This window comes from Mandrillus leucophaeus, unplaced genomic scaffold (genome assembly GCF_000951045.1).
Source record: "Mandrillus leucophaeus isolate KB7577 unplaced genomic scaffold, Mleu.le_1.0 Scaffold72, whole genome shotgun sequence".
Taxonomy (NCBI): domain Eukaryota; kingdom Metazoa; phylum Chordata; class Mammalia; order Primates; family Cercopithecidae; genus Mandrillus; species Mandrillus leucophaeus.
The window spans coordinates 3,508,693-3,522,267 of NW_012107808.1; the positions used below are offsets into that span (position 1 = coordinate 3,508,693).

The 13,575-nt window shown below is 54.2% G+C and overlaps 1 protein-coding gene across 4 annotated transcripts in view; it reads right to left on the reverse strand.

The window, feature by feature from the left end:
- Nucleotides 1-13,575, reverse strand: part of HPCAL1 (hippocalcin-like 1) — a 122,943-nt gene that overhangs the window by 48,651 nt on the left and 60,717 nt on the right. Inside the window, exon 1 of one of the 4 annotated variants that reach the window (XM_011965296.1) lies at nucleotides 7,830-8,474. The exons of 2 other annotated variants lie outside the window; for them this stretch is intronic. The gene's annotated coding sequence lies outside the window, so the exon portion shown is untranslated. Of the gene's footprint in view, nucleotides 1-7,829; nucleotides 8,475-13,575 lie in introns of those variants that run through there. One more of the 4 variants, XM_011965297.1, reaches the window with a different exon arrangement.

The window sequence follows — 13,575 nt, forward strand, 5'->3', positions numbered from 1 at the left end:
ATTATTAAACAGGTTACAATATAGTATGTAAAAATATTCAGTTTATGGCAAACAAATAAAATAAGCATTTTGTGATAGTCAAGAGATATAAAGGCTGGGCACAGTGGCTCACACCTGTTATCCCAACACTTTGGGAGGCCGAGATGGGCAGATCACTTGAGGTCAGGAGTTCACGACCAGGCTGGCTAACATGGTAACACCCCGTCTCTACTAAAAATATAAAAATTAACCAGGTGTGGTGATGCACACTTGTAATCCCAGCTACTTGGAAGGCTGAGGCGGGAGGATTTCTTCAGTCTCAGAAAGAAAGAAAAAAAAAAAAAAAAAAAAAGGATTTTTTTTTTTTTTGTAAAGTCAAGTTTATTAAGGTGTACTTTACACACAATAAAATTCATCCTTTGTAGGTGTACAGGTCACTAAGTTTTGATAAATGTGTAACCACCAACATAACAATTTCAGCACAAGACTGAGATCTTTTAAAATTATGTTAATAAATGGCTATGGCTGACGTGTTAGTCTGTTTGCATTACTACAGAGGAATACCTGAGACTGGGGAATTTATACAGAAAAGCGTCTTAACTGGCTCACAGTTCTGCAGCCTGTACAGGAAGGGCCGTGCCAGCATCTGCTTCCGGTGGAGCTTACGATCATGGTGGGAGGCGACGGGGAGCCAACATGTCACACGGCAAGAGCGAGAACAAAAGAATAGCGAGGTGACACACTCTTTTAATTGACCACATTTCTCACTCATCACCAAGGGGATGGCCCAAGCCATTCATAAGGAATCTGCCCCCTCCCCTGATCCAATCACCTCCCACCAGGCCCCTCCTGCAACGCTGGGGACCACATTTCAACATGGACTTGGAGGGGACACGCATCCAAACCACATCAGCTAATATAATGTATTGTCTCCGCAGCTACTCTCTTGAATTATTTCACGAATTTGAGAGTTTGTCAGTCGATTCCTTCAGGCAGTATGGGAGCCAGCACCTGCTGAGTGCCTCCACGCGTAAGGGGCTATCACAGGGCTGCGTTTGGTTTCACTTCTTCCTCCAACTCTCAGAGAAAGGCATGATCCCTGTCCCTGCTGCATAGTGAGGAAACTAAGTCTGGAAGTTAAGCACCCTGTCCCAGGTCACACAGCTGCTAAGAGGATGATCTGGGGCTCAAATTGATGTCAATTCTGACTTCAGAGTTTATGTTATCTCAACACACCACACTGCAAACAACATCACCGTAATTTGTGTTCTTGGCTAACCACTTTTCTTCGAGCTTCCTAAAGGACATGAAATGGGAGTGGTGGTCATACCTGTGCCCCCTGGCCCCCCTCCCCCATGGCTCTGATGCACAGGGAGCTGTTGCTCCATAGCTGAGGGCCCCAGGAAAGCCCCGAGGCCCGGGAGGGGCCACTGAGTGTTCAGGTGGCAGAGGCTCCTTCGTCAGCCCTGTCCTGCCTGGTGAATTCTAGGGAAGAACAAAGTGTTGCTAAATGGAAAAAAAACAAAACACAAAAACAGGTTGTAAAATAGTAGATAAGGAATGATCTCACTTACAGAATTATATCTATAGGAATATGCATCCAGCCAGGGCCTGCTGGGGCAGGGCACGCTGTACTCCAAAATGTTACCTCTCCCGACGGGACTGTGAGTGGAAATGCTTTCCTCCCCTTCCCCACCTCTTTTCTGTGACTTTGTAGTATTTCTTCCCTAAAGACAGCTGACTACGGGAGAGGTCTTCAACTCCCCTCCAGGCTCCCAGCTGCCTGCCAAGGCCTACTCCTCTGTGGCTGGCCCAGGGAATTCTTCCGTGACACGGCCCACCGCCCGTCTCTTCCTCCTTCTGTCCAGTCAGTATTTTAAGGCACCTATTCTCTGGGTGAATAAGGACAAGTGGTCTGGTCCCACGGAGTCCTCCACTCTGGTGGAGGACATGTCCACAGCCAACATCAGCCAACAACAATCAACAAAAAAAGATGACGTCAGGCAGGGCTGCGGCTGAAAGGCAGTGATTAGGGTGCCTCCTCTACACCATGGGGTGGAACTGCTGCCTCTGCTCTGAGTCCCCCCTGCTGGTGCCAACTCAATCCCAGGCCCTTTCCAAGAAGCCTTCTCAGAACCACATGCTGTATTTGAATTAAATACACCTGTGTCCGTCTCCCTGTATTTCTGGAGGGCAAGGTCTGGCTCCACCGCACCTCTTGCCCTGTCCCCCGCACGGGCCCCCTTGCCCTCCACCACACCTCTTGCCCTGTCCCCTGCTGGACCGTCAGCTCCCTGAGGGCTGGCTCGGTCTCCTTGCATCCTGAAGAGGAACGGCTGTCACTGTAATCCTTAAAGACCACAGCAAAAACAAGAATGGTCAACGTGAAATCTTGTAACGCAGGTGCCAGTACTGCTACACAACAACCAAAAGATCAGAAGGCTGCACACCACTGTGTGACAGTGTGAGAAGGCGACCATCAGTGACTTTTTTTTTGCCCTGTATTTTGACAATTTTCTGATATGTTCTTACGTAACTCTTATAATTAAAATAAGTGTTTCACGCAGCCCATTGTCCCCAGGGCTCTGGCGTTCTGTCCCACTGACCTCGAGGAGGACTCAGCTGAGACTGGGGATTCGAGACAGGGAACTTAGAACGCCCTGAAGGAAGGAGCCTGCAGCACCTGGAGCACTTCAGGCAGCAGAAGCCACAGCCGCTTCCTGTGGGGAAGCAGGTGGGCCGGGCCAGGCCACCCGAGCTCCAGGGCCAGTCAGCCATGAGACTAGGGGACTGAGGACTTGGCCAGGACGGACTTTCCTAGAGGCCCAAGGGATAAAAACAGATCTCATGGCCAGGCGCGGTGGCCCACACCTGTAATCCCAGCACTTTGGGAGGCCAAGGCGGGCAGATCACGAGATCAGGAGATTGAGACCATCCTGGCTAACACAGTGAAACCCCGTCTCTACTAAAAATGCAAAAAATTAGCTGGGCGTGGCGGCGGGCGCCTGTAGTCCTAGCTACTTGGGAGGCTGAGGCAGGAGAATGGCATGAACCCGGGAGGCGGAGCTTGCAGTGAGCCGAGATGGCACTCCAGCCTGGCCGACTGAGCGAGACTCCGTCTCAAAAACAAAACAAAAACAAAACAAAACAAAACAAAAAAACAGACCTCATGACCCAAATGCATCATAAAGTCAACCCCGCAGGAGCCCCTGTGATGGCCGGGTTGTCTCACCCAGAAGTTCCCAAGGGCCCAGAGTTCCAAAGATTTGACCTCGATAAGATCCCTTGGGGCTAAAGTGGACAGGTTCCAGTGTCGGGGCTGAGTCTCCCACTGCATGAAGACGGAATAAACCTCTGGGGGTGGTGCTGGTGGTGTGGGCTGGGCCGCTGTGGGGGACCTGTCTGGTTCCAAAAGGCTGAGGACCAGGTGAGAGGGGGCAGCTGCTTGAGGCTGGACGGTGGAGGCTGAGGGACCCCAGCACCTCAAGAATAGAGAAGCCTTTCATTCTTTCCTTAGAATTCTGAAACTTTAAAAAACAAAACAAAACAAAACAAAACCTCAGCCCAGGGGACAATGTGTCTGATATCATCTACCCTGAGATCTGCTCAGCACCCAATCTCCAGTTTCTAGGAACATCTCTGTCAGTCGTCACTTTCAATGACTTTAAATTTTAATTTTTCTATTATCGAGTCAGATGATCTGATGACGCCGATGCTTCCGGGCCTCTGTGACCCCCTCATGTCTCACTCATGGAGAAGCAGCATGCCATCATGAACTGGGACTTGCTGGGGGTCCAGGCCCTGCCCCTCCCTCTGCTCCAAGCCTCAGTTTCCCCATCTGCCTCTCATCCCAAGCAGGGGATCTTACCACCTCCCTCGCCTCCGAGTCCCACTGGCCCAAATGCTGGCCCAAAGCCACTCTCCTTCCCAGAGCATCCTCTCCCTCTTCTTGGCCCATGTAGTTACAGAAACCCAACTCATCCCTCCTGCTGCTCCAGGAAAACCCCAGCCCTGGGTCGCAGCTCTCAGGCTGTTGCTCTCACCTGCCCTGCACAGCCGTGTGGCTGAGCCTCAGAACGCTACCCAGGGCTCAGGCCAGCTTGGAGGAGAGCCAGGCAGTGCCTGTGTGTGAGGCTCCCTCTCTCGGGTCCCTTGTAGGGCTGATCCCTCCCTCTGGGGGCGGGAGGGCTGAAGTCATGGAGGCCAGAAGAGGGGCTTTAGAGGCAGGAGGGGGGCCACAGTCTGGGACCCAGAGCCTGGTCACCTTCTCCAGAACTGGCCATAGTTTTTGGGCCAGGGAGTTGGCTCCTTACACACCCACAGGCTCCAGATCCTGTCCTTGGGGAAGGGACCAGGAGCAGCTGTCACTGTCTCCACAGGTGACGCCCTTCTGAGCAGCAGCACAGGTGTGCTCTGGCCGTGGCTGACAGAGAGCGTTGGGACCCACGCCACCCTCAGGGCGGGGAGAAAGAGCTCTCCAGGCTGATCTCAGCTGTTACGGGAAGGCTGCGGCTGGGCCCTGCCTTGGTGACACCACTTGCCCCACTGTGTTACAGTCATATGCTCACCTGTCTGCCTCCCCGATCCCACTGGGAGCTCCTGGGGGGGATTATGCCTTACCCATCAATGTGTCCACTGCGTTGGGCACAGTATCCAGGACATAATAGGTGCTTTGTAATTGACAGAAGGCATGGAGTGGGTGTTCCATACACACCTATGACTCAAGCGGGGCCCCCATGAGGCTTCTCCCACCGACATCCCTCCTCCCCTACCTTAGACGCACAGCCCAGGGCACCATCCAGCTTCCTCGCCATGGCTCAGGACCTGGAGATGTGATTTTTCTGATCTTTAGCCCCAGTTGAGGAATGACCAGAAATAAAGCAACACTAAAACCGGGCCAGATGGTGAAAAGCGCTGGACTGATACATATTCGCTGTGTACCCAACGTGTAAGCAACATGTTTGGCTTTCAAATAAGACAAAGACGACCATTGTGTGTATTCCTTCATCTGCAAAAATAATCAGGGCAAACAAAAGAAAGGATGTGAAACACCCTCTAAGAAGGAGAGAAACATCCGAGGCGCCGGCGGGCCTGGAGGAGGAAGCTGAGCCCGCTGGCTTAAGGCTCCTGCACAGAGCCAAGCCCTGACCGAAGCCAGTGAGCAGCAGAAAACCTCCCGGTCAAAGCCAGACCTCCTGAAGGACCCACATCCCTCCCTGTCCTCCATGGCAGTGAGATTCCCGGAGCACACCAGGCCCAGGGACCTTTCCGGGCAGGCCCAGGTCCAGCGCCTGGCTGACACTCAGGTGGCCTCCTCTAGGAGGTGAATGGGGAATCTTAGAAGGAGGAGGAGTCTGGAATGGAAGGCAAGGGGAAGGCTACCCTGGGAACAACGGCAACAGTGTTGACTGGCATCAGGGAGACAGACATGGTGTCTCCAAATCGTCCACTCTTCCCACTGACTGACCCTCACTGCAACAGGACACAGGGCTCTACAGGACCCCCAGGTCACAGTCAAGGCAGGGCCACACTGGGGGCTTCCTTCCCAGGTGGGGCTATCCAGTCAGAGACCACCCCACCCCATCCCATCCCCTGGGCCTGCACCTGGGGCCTCAATGCCCAGGTGAAACTCTGCTTTCAGAGGACACAGACAAGCACAAGGTGAACAGGGTGGATGATTTAGGAAAAGCTCTTCTTGGAGGAGAGCCAGAAAAGGATCAAAGACAGGGGGCAGGTGTGGACAGAAGCCTGGCTTGTCCACTCGGTTCTGGGGGCACAGTCACCTCCAAGGAGATGATGTATAGTCCCACTGGCTTTCCCCTCCAACCCCAGCGGCCAGCCAGACCCACTGACGCAAACCGCAAATGACAGAAGGCATGGAGTGGGTGTTCCATACACTCCTATGACTCAAGCGGGGCCCCCATGAGGGCCACACAAACCACATGCCACCCCAAACCCACCCTGCCTGGCCCCAGGGTTCCACCTCTGCCGCCCCAGGCCCTGGTAACACCCACCTGCCCACTGGCCTCCTCTGTTTGCTAGCTCCATGCCAGGTCACTGGACCCTGCAGCCTGGAGGTGCCAGCTCTGCCTCGGATCCCACAGGTGAAGGGGGCTGCCCCGTCACACATCCAATTCTGTGACAACCTTAGATGGGCCCCCTTAGCTTGAAGATGAGGAAACTGAGCCCCACAGGGATGAAGGACAGCCAAAAGCTGGTGGAAAAGTTAGAATTTGAGCCCAAGTCCTCCCAGAACGCTGTTGCTACCTGAGAGCCCCCAAGACCCCCAGAAGCAGGGCGCCACATCTTTGGGATTTTTCAACAGCTGGTACACCTGTATGGGTGGCTCCGAAACAAACCCTTGGCAGGCTCCTGTGCCCTACAAAAGGCCCAGCAGTGGCCCCATCATCTGGAGTCTGCCCTATGTGCCTTGGCATCATGGGCAGCCTTGCCTGAGGGCCAGCTTACAGCCACTGCTCAGTTCCCACGTGTTGGACCCTGCTCTTGGGGTCAGACAAAGCAGCTGGCTCTTGGCCAGCCCCTCCTCTGCTCCTTGGAGCCTCTTCCTACCTGCATCCAACTAAGTGTTCCCCAGACAGCCAGCAGGATCTGCACATGAGGGTTTAGGGCTTGTATGGGTTGGAACAAAACAGGCCAGTGTCAAGCCAGCCTGGAAATCCTAACCCCAAAGTCTTCCCCACTGCCAAGTCCCAAGCATGCACCTGCAGGCAGGCATGGGCGAGCACAGGCTGCTTCTCTGTGCCCCCGCAACATACACAGGTGTCCCACCTGCTCCACGACTGATGGGAATTCGACTGGAAGAAGATAAAAGCAGAGGCGATTTGGGGAATGGGAAGGGAGCCACTACTGAAGGGAAGGAGAAATGCAGGAAGGAGAGTGGAAAGAGGGTGCACAGATTAGCCAGGCATCCCCAGGCATACAAAGGAATGCAGAGACTCCACTTGGGCAGAAGGCCAAGGCCAAATACAGTATCTGTGTGCCTGCCACTCCTGAGGCCTAACCCAGCACATTTCTTGAAGATAAGTGGGCCAGGTAGGCGCCTGCACATTGAGATAAGGGCTAAGTATAGAAGGGGAAAGTTGTTTTTTCCAAAACGTTAAGAAGCACATTTCAAGGAGTAAGGAGGTCTCAAGGACACACTGGGGGCAGCCTAATGAGGCCAGAGCCTTTTCCTTTTTCAGAATTACAAGCTGAACTTCTTAATGCGCAACCAATTCAGGCCTGGTTGAATCTATGCCTCCTTTGAGCTCAATTTCAGCTTTCCCTAGTGGATCCAAACACAGCATATTCATTATTATTTGATTAATAAGGACAGTTTCCAACAGACAAAGTTAGCTGGCTTCACCACCACCTCCTCCAAGAAGGCCTCAGGGATCCCCTCTCAGTTCTCTGCTACATTTAGGCTGCCCCTGAGCCCTATCAGAGCCCATCTCCCTCTGCCTGGAGCCCTTGCTGTTGTTGAACTTGCTCCTGCCTGGGACAGGTGCTCGCGAATGCTGTCAAACGGGCCTGAGCTATGAGACAGCCAGGAAGTCAGGGCTCCAGCCCCACCAAGTGTCAACATCCACCTTGATCCAGCCTCCCAGGCCTGCAAGTACTATGGACTCGGAGGCAGACATTCCTGTAGGGCCTCTATAGATTCTGCAGATGCGCGAGGCCAGGGAAAATCCCGAGAGAATTCCTCAAGGGCTGGAGGAAAATCTAACTAGCCACATGGCTGCGGAAGCCGTCACAACCCCTTACAAGGGATATGTGAGCCCTGAGGTCAACAACCACTAAGAGGCAAGATCAGGGCACAGAAATCAGGCCACGGGCATTATGTGACTCACACGGCAGGACTCAACGGCCCTCTGCTCCCCCCACCACAGAGCTGGAGGGGAATCCTTGTGTTGCTGCAGCCACCCCGGCACACGGTTTTCAGCCTGAGAGGGCTTGTCGATGTGATGGGCAGGTTCCAGCGCGAAGGTGGCCGGCCTGAGGTGACCGTGAGTCCTCAGGCTTCCCCCAGTCACGGGGCGATGCCATCGGCTGCCGCCAGCTTGGGAGATGTGCTTTTGGGAAAATCAAGTCACCACAGCATTCCCCTGCGGTCTCTCCCCACTCGGTTTAGATGTTCGCGAAGAAAACGAAGCCAGTTACGGCAATGACTTCCAACAGATACAATCAAATAATCTATTCCTGGATTCTGCAAGTACTGAAATGTCGGTAATTCAATTCCTGAAATGCCATTTTGGAGCTGCCGGAGCAGGCTGCGGAGAAAGCTCAGTAAACACACACATCAGTTCAAGCCCAAACACACACCCACTGACCTTGAGCCCCGGTACCCGGCGCTGTGCTGAGAGGCCGGCTCCCCAAGGGTGGTCACCACCAGACAGGGCCTGGGGAACAGGCGGTCCAGGAGGGAGGCAGCGGCGACCGTGAATAAATATTGACAATGCTGCAGGAGGCGTGCTGCTGCGAAAATGTGGACGAACTGCACTGAGCTCGAGGAAAGAGTACTCAGTGTGTCTGGGGGAGTCAGAAGGCTCCCAAAGTGTGTTCGACTTACTGTGTGATTAAAAGCCAGGTCAGGGCTGGGAGCTGGGGAAACACAGAGTTGGGAACCACCCTGCCCTCAAGGAGCTCTGGCCTAGTGAAAGCAGACACATGTGTGCTGACACGCACACACACACCTGTACACACCTACACACATGCATGCACACACATGCACAAACCTATACACACTGCACATGCACACCTATACATGCATATGTGCACACACATGCACACACCTATATATGTGTATGTGCATACACACACACAGGCACACACCTACACATGTGTGTATGAACACACATGGAAAGCCTTGGAACTGATGTCACCATGTGCATACACATCTACAATGCACATGTACACACATACACACCTACACACGTATATACACACATGCACACACCTATACACACATCTGCACACACCTACACATGCATATGGGCACACACGCACATACACACATGCAAGCCCACAGGAACACAGTCCCAGGGCAGGCAGGGTACGGGTCACATGAGGAATCCTGAACACCCCACACTGCCTGGGGATCCAGGGCCAGGGCGTGGCCCCAGGGACTGCTCAGCAGCAGAGGGTGCTCATCTCCGAAGCTCTGTCACCCTCCACGCCAGCACAGGGCTCACGCCGACATCAGTTCCAAGGCTTTCCATGCGAGTGTGGGTCATGGGACTGTGATATGGGACAAGGGCTTTTCTGGCACTTTCGACAAATTTTTGCTAGGAAGCCTAAAATGTACATCTTCGCTAGGAAGCATAAAATTTACATCTAAACCAACTCGTGGGATGACAGTGATTGTTGCTGCTATTATGATTTTGCTTTACATATTATTATACTTTCTGAAATGTATGAATTGGAGATTAAAATTTTAGTTGAGCCCAGGAGTTTAAGACCAGTCTGGGCAACATGGCAACATCCCATCTCCACAAAAAATTAGCCATGTGTGGCGGCGCACACCTGTAGACCCAGCTATTCGGGATGGTGAGGTGGGAGGATCACTTGAGCCTGGGAGTTTGAGGTTGCAGTGAGCTATGATCGAGCTTGCACTCTAGCCTGGGTGACAGAGCAAGACTCTATCTCAGAACAACAACAACAACAAAATCCCCCCTTAAAACCACACTACCATCTGCCCATCATCCGTATATTAAATATCTAACTGTAAAAATTCTCAGCCTATTTTGAGAGACGAAGTTACTCTCAAGTCCCAAGCAGATGACAATAAACTGAAAAAGCAATGGGAAATCTCCAGACAGAACAATCTCCCTCCGACTCCCCAACATGTCTCGGGGTCACGTCCAGGTCCTCCACCAGATGCTCCTCCCTGTCTCTGTCGGGCCATCTGGAGGGTGTCAGATCAGCTGGGCGAGCAAGGGCAGGGCCAGCCTCACTGTAGGATCTCAGGCAGCCTCCTCGCAGAGCCAACGTCCTCGTCCTAACACATCGAGGGACCTGGCATCCCCCACCCCAGGAAAATCCTGGGCCTACACAGCCCCCTCAAACAAGGTCACTGTATGAGACATACTCAGAGCTGCCCCCGGCCCCAGCATCCTTGGATCTAGCAGTGAAATAGTTGGTGCCTGCACCGTGCTGTGGTGGGAGGCCCAGAGGTGAGGGTGCAGGAAGCCCACACCACAGAGCTCCTAGTGGAGAAGACAGGAGTGGAAGCGCACAGTGCAGGAAGCCCGAGGCTGGGAGCCAGGGCAGGCACCAGAGAAGGTCTCCAGACCAAGCTTGAGCTGTGGGGCGGGAGTCGGATCACGGCCAGCACTGTGAGCTTGGTATGGGTGAGTCTCCTGATGCCAGACAGATGTGCTCTTGGAACAGCTGTCTGTGAACCTCATCTGGGAGAACCAGATCTTTATTTAAAGCAAATTAAGCGGCTGGGCATGGTGGCTCATGCCTGTAATCTCAGCACTTTCAGAGGCCAAGGCAAGTGGATCACCTGAGGTCAGGAGTTCGAGACCAGCATGGCCAACACGGTGAAACCCCGTCTCTACTAAAAATACAAAAATTAGCTGGATGTGGTGGCGGGTGCTTGTAGTCCCAGATACTCAGGAGGCTGAGGCACAAGAATTGCTTGAACCCGGGAGGGAGAAGTTGCAGTGAGCTGAGATCACACCACTGCACTCCAGCCTGGGCGACAGAGGGAGAACTGTCTCAATATAATAATAATAATATAATAATAATAATAATATAATAATAATAATAATAGAAAAGAAATTATGAGACTTTGCTCCTTAACGGACCCAAACACACACCCACCGACCTTGAGCCCCGGTGCCCGGTGCTGTGCTGAGTGGCCGGCTCCCCAAGGCCGGCCACCACCAGACAGGGCCTGGGGAACAGGCGGTCCAGGAGGGAGGCAGCGGCGACTGCGAATAAATATTGACAACGCTGCGGGAGGCGTGCTGGTGGGAAAATGTGGACGAACTGCACTGAGCTCGAGGAAAGAGTACTCAGCGTGTCTGGGGGAGTGAGTGCCTCCTCACGAGGCGTGCATCCCTGGTCTATATCATGTATAGCCACGGGAGGCCGAGGACATGTGGTGTGGGCTCAGCACCCAGCAGGCGAGGCTCGCTCACAGAAAGGGAGCAAGAGGACCTCAACCCAGAATGCAGCAGGCCTGAGTCCGGTCCAGAGGGCCACCTGCACCCCCTCACACCCTCTTCTCCAAGCCTCATCACTGAAGTGAACACAGGAAGGCCCACATAGGTGGGTGTAGAAAGCCTGAAGGAGGGTGGGCGGGGCCACCAAGCTCCTGTTAGCTGTTGCCATATCTTAGGCTTTGAAGCAGCTAAGGGGAGGGAGGTGTGTGGTTGGGGGTTGGGCGGGACATCACAATGCCAGGGCTGAAGGGGAACAACCCAAGGTTAGGTGGGAAGAGAGACAATGGCTCCTGGCTGCAGACTCCAAGAAAAGCCATCCATGGGAGACCCACCTGTCCCTCCCCAAGCCTTCGACCCTCTCTACCTCCAACTCCTGCACAGACAGCTGGCACGTCGTCTGTCCACCTCCATGACACACGGTGTATTTATTTCCAAAAACATGCCGCAGAGGAGGGGCTCAGGCTCTTGCAAGTACCACCCCACCACCTGGAGGCAGGTACACAGTGAGGGCACCCACTGGATGACCAAGATGCCAGCTGTCCTGAAATACCACCATCCAAGAGGGGCAAGGTCAGGGTCGGAGGCCTAGACCTCCCTAGAGGCCTCCATTTCTTCTTCCGTACATGAGGTGGCAAAGTTCAGAACTCAGGGCGGGTGGTGCGGACACTCTCTCATGTAGAGATTGGGGGAGGGGTGCATGACTCCCTTCCTCCAAGCACCTGGAACTCTGGGAGATTTTCAGGCTGGTGGACAGAGGCATCAGGACACGCACACCTGGTGGCACCTGGGTGACATCACAGAGATGCACAAGCCCACATTGCAGAAGGCCCCACAGTGGACAGGACTTGAGGAGGAGGGGCTTGGTCCTGAGAGGGGAGGGACGGCCAGGTGCAGTGACTCACACCTATAATCCCAGCACTCTGGGAGGTCGAGGCAGGAGGATTGTTTGAGCCCAGGAGTTTAAGACCAGCCTGGGCAACAGGGTGAAACTCATCTTTACAAAATACACAAAAATTCGTCTGGTGTGGAGGTGCACACCTGTAGCTACTTGGAAGGCTGAGGTGGGAGGATCACCTGAGCTGGGGGAGGTCGAGGCTACAGTGAGCCATGATAGCACCACTGCGCTCCGGCCTGGGTGACAGAGTCAGACTCCGTCTCCAAAAAAAAAAAAAAAAAAAAAAAAAAGGAGGCGGGCCCTTAGGAAAGGAGGCAGTCAGGGCCTGGGAGGGAAGCTCCATGGAAACCAGCCCAAGGGAAGCAGAAGCAGTGAGGAGTCTCCCCCGGGACTTACCCGATGGGCCTCCTCGTGCCCCACACAGCCTCCAGCCTCTGTCTCCCTGGCCATCGCATTCCACATCACTGGCCTTGGGGCCCCTCCCTTCCCCGCCATCGGCAGTCGTTCCCAGGAGGTTGGGGGAAGGAGTAGGGGGGCATCGCCCTGACCTCTCGGTCCTCAGGGCTCTGTCCAGTCCTTACTGCTCAAGAAAACACACCTCAGGTTCCTAGAGGGACCCCCGGCTACCAGGCAGAAGTGGGGGCTGTGGGCCCAGCTCCCAAACTCAACCCCAGGCAGGCACCCCGCTCTGGGTGCTCTCCAGGACCTTTGCTGCCTGTGTGCGGGGAGCCTGTGCACCCAAGGCAGGGCAGGAGGACAAGGTCACTACCCTCTCCAAGGTCACTGCAAGCTCCTCCCAAACTGAGGCCTGGAGGCCCTAATATAACCCACTCCCACGGTCCACCCCTCCTCCAGGTGGCCTGCCCCACCATGCTGGGACCAGCGTCCTTCCCCGTGTGTCCCACCCCACCACCCAGCCACGCACCCTGAATCACCAGGCACAGTAAAGGCCTCCCTGAGCACCAGCTGAGTCGGCTCAGGGCCCTAAACGCTTACCAGAAGCAGGCAACCCCGACAGTCCCTAAAACAGAAGGGGCAAGACTGCCACTTAACAGACCAGAGAACCAAGGCTCAGAGATGGGAAATGACTCATCCAAGGTCACGCAGCCCACACGAGGCCTGGAGATCCGAAACGAGCCTGGCTCCCCAGCCTTGCTGTGCCCAAACTGTGACTGACCTCAGAGCCACCTATGGAGCTTGTTTAAAATGCAGATTCCCGGCCCCACCCTAAAGATTTGGCTTCAGCAGGCCCGGGATGACCCAGGAATCTGCACTTTAGCTTGTGAGCTCCCCAGTGGTTCTGATAGGAGGCGGCTTCGGGTCACACACTTTCCAGAAATACAGCTACACCGCATGACTCTCCAGACCTGAAATGCCACATGTAGAGGGTATACCCAGGACTGTGTCAGAAGCATCCCAAAAGATTCTTTCTGGAAGCTCCTACAAACAGCCAAGAAAGCCCCAAGGTTCTTCAGTTGACCCAAGTCATCAGAGCAGCAGAAATGGGGGTGCTGGACAGTAAACCTCTGC